The sequence below is a fragment of the Ipomoea nil genome, unplaced genomic scaffold, assembly GCF_001879475.1.
Source record: "Ipomoea nil cultivar Tokyo-kokei standard unplaced genomic scaffold, Asagao_1.1 scaffold1317, whole genome shotgun sequence".
In the NCBI taxonomy this organism is placed as follows: Eukaryota; Viridiplantae; Streptophyta; class Magnoliopsida; order Solanales; family Convolvulaceae; genus Ipomoea; species Ipomoea nil.
Window position 1 is genome coordinate 4,880,210 of NW_017617745.1, and position 3,613 is coordinate 4,883,822.

A 3,613-nucleotide genomic window follows, 5' to 3' on the forward strand; every position below is an offset into this window, starting at 1 on the left:
AGGGAAGTGCTATTTGTGTTCCGTGGTTGAGGAATAGGCCATCAATTTGTTTGTTGAGTGCCCATTTGCAAGAGTTTTTTAGGACAAACTTGGTAGAGATTATTACTGTGTGGGTGTAGATCCTTTATAAAGTGGGTCGAGAGGAATTTTCATAGGCTTGATATTGAGGTGCGATGCCAGTTGGTGATGACATGTTGAAGCATTTGGAATAGTAAAAATGATAGGTTGTGGATTGGACATTCCATTAATGTCAGTAGTACTATAAAGGAGTGGTTTCTTTAATTTGTTAGAAAATTAGAGAGGGCGAATGACACTAGAGATTGGCATGAAGGAGGGAGGAATGGAGAGGGGAAGGGGGGACGAAGATGGAATAAGCTAGCCTAAGGAAGCATGGGTGAAGCTAAATGTCAATGTTGTTATTGATATTGGTAACAATTTGATGATGTTTGAGCGAGTAGTGAAGGATGTTAGAGGGGACTATTTGGCTATTAAAGTCATCCCATGGGTGGTAATTTCATGTCTCAAGAAGTCAAAGCTATGGAGATTAGGGAGGCATTGAGTTTGATTAAAGGATGAATATAGACAGGGTGGAGGTTTAGATAGATGCCCAACATGTAGAGTTTGCCTTGTGAGATATGGTTACTAATTTTCTACTTAGTTTGCTTACTGAGGACATTAAAGAAGTTGCTACTGAGTTTGATAATTTAAATTTTCATTTTGCTAAGCGATCTACAAGTCGTGCACCCATTTTTTTTTTTTTGCTAGGGAGACCATTTCTATTTTTTATTGTATAGAGTAATTTGGCGCTCCTGATTGCATTGTTGGTGTTTGGTTTATGATGATTAATGATATTTTTCTTTTTTTCAAAAAATAAAAAATTCTGTTTTACGAAACTATATTTGTGAAGGAAAAATGCTATTAACATACAAAATTGCATAGACGGAAATGACTGCATTTTTAAAAATATTTAGTACTACATATAAAATTTAGGTAAAACTATGTGGTTTCCCGTTTCTGCCATTAACTTTTAAAAATAATAAATAAAACAAAAAATTCTCTGTTTCAGATGTACAGAATTGTATAGTAGAATACACATAAACTTCTAACATAATATATAATACACATAATCTAACATAATATACATAAACTCTTAACATAATACCCATAAACTCTTAACATAATACACATAAATCTTAACAGAATACACATAAACACAAGTGTTAAGAAAAAAAAAAAAAAAAAAAAAAAAAAAAACTGTAACGGAATTGGATGGACGGAACAGTATCCGTCACGTCAACTCCCCATACAACTTATAAAAACAACGTCGTTTTGGGCCAAGGCACACAATGTAAATGGAAAATTAAGTGACCCACCACAAACTAATTAAATTAAATCATATTATTTATACAATGAAATTGGATACTAATGTCATGGACTTGGTCCATATAGCAAAATTTGCTCAACTTATAATTAAAATATATCAAATAATCCCAAACTTCTCCCCTAAATTCTATTTTTAACTTAAATTTATTTTTCTCTTTTATATTTATACAAATAAAATTAATATATAAAAAATATCAGTAAAAAACTCTAATTGAATTTTGTAAAATGACTCATAATGTTTTTTTTTTAAATTTTTAATGAAGCTACAAGTTTATTTACTACTGCAAATTCAAAAAGTCATTAATGTATTTATTAAATTACTATTATAGTTTCATCATACAATTATTGAAATGATATATTGAAAAAATATATCAATATAAATGTTATTTAAAGTTATTAATGATTTATTTTTTATACATTAATTTTATTTATCCATAAAAAAATACAGAATAATATGTTTAAATAGTGATTGATAAATTAGTGTCATTTTTATAAACTTGTAGTATTATTTTAGTGAACATACACTCATATTTTTATGAGTTTTGAGTTCATGGTATAATTTATCTAGGGCCTAAGGCTTGGGATAAGATCCAAAAATTGATAATATCTAAATAGAATGACTATAATAGCAACTTTTTTGTAGAGAGCAAAGGCAAAATATGATGGGCTTAGCCACAAAGCTCATCATCGTCCCCCCACAAAAGTTTGTTAGAATTCTAATACATGCTACACTTCATTTCAAACGAATTTATTATTATCACAACATAAATTGTAACCACGATGAAAAATTATACAAAAACACACATTATCTTCTTCTCCCAAAAAGTTGAATTCCTAACTCCCGAGAACCCCCCATGCATGCCCGACATGACAGGGCATGCGAGATGATGTAAATCACGGTGAGTTAGTGGCTTAGCAGGGCCGAATGCTGGTGTGCATGCACAAGGGACCTATCCACTTTGGGCATAATTTTCACACTGCCTTGTCGAGTTTCGAACCTTGGCATCTTCTCCCAAATACTGTTTATTGGACTCGTGAGCTAAGTTCGTGTAGGCAAAACACACCTTATCTTATATATATGATCGGATGCATGATATATATACCAACCATTTTTGGGGGGTACCATTTGTAATGACCTATACCAAATTTTGGAAGTTTAGTGGGGAAAGAGCGCATCCAATGCACCCTTGTTTTGGGTTCTTCTAGTAAGAACTATCCACATTATTTTCATTTTGTTTTTTGTTAGTTTATCATATCTATCCCAATGTATGGATGGCCTAACTCTCCCTCCCCCCACCCCCATCTCTCTTTGAAGTCATCACTCATAAGGTAGCGTTTTGTTTGGGTTCCCAATATTTTTCACGGATGCTGTCAAAATATACTGCCATTGTGTCTGCTGAAGAAGGGAGGAGAGGGGGGGACCCAATCTATATGGTGCATACAAACAACACAACAAGCTGTGCAAAAGCTACCCTTCACCACCATTATTATTATTGATTATTTCATTTGGTTAGATCAAGCGATTATCATTACCTTAAAGTTTTAATTCATAACAAAGACATAATTTTATTTCTTTATATATTGTTATCACATTTTCAAGAGGTAGGATATTGAACTTGACCATTTATCGTCCTCCATTCAACAATATAATCTCTCTAGCCACCAATTGCCTCTACCAAACAATTTCCCCTCCCACGTCCCTTTACCTGCCTCCGCTCAAGAATCTCCCTAGTCACCAATTGCCTCCGCCCAACAATTCGTTCTCCCACTATAGAATTTTTACTCTTAGCTTGCTGGGACTAGGACTCTAACCTATGACCTAACTCGGTTACCCCTTGTTAGGATCAAGCATTTATCACGTTATAACTTTTGACATAATAGTAAACACTTGAATGTAATACATATACGCCCTGTTTGGTAAAATAGTTAGCCTATCAGCCAATTTTGACTTATTTGACTACTATTAGCTATTTGACTTGGTTAAACAATCAATATTTTGAGTGTTTGATTAATTAGTTTTTTGTAACAACTTATTGCTCCAAAAAATTAAAATTCAAAAAACTGCTCAAAGTAGCTTTTTCGATAAGCTTTTTAAAAAAGTGATTTTGTATGTAATCAGCTAACAGCTAACAGTTAATTTACCAAATACTTTTCTACAATCAGCTAATGTTATCAACTAATCAAAGTCACTAACTCAATCAGCTAACATCTATTAGCTAACAGTCATTTA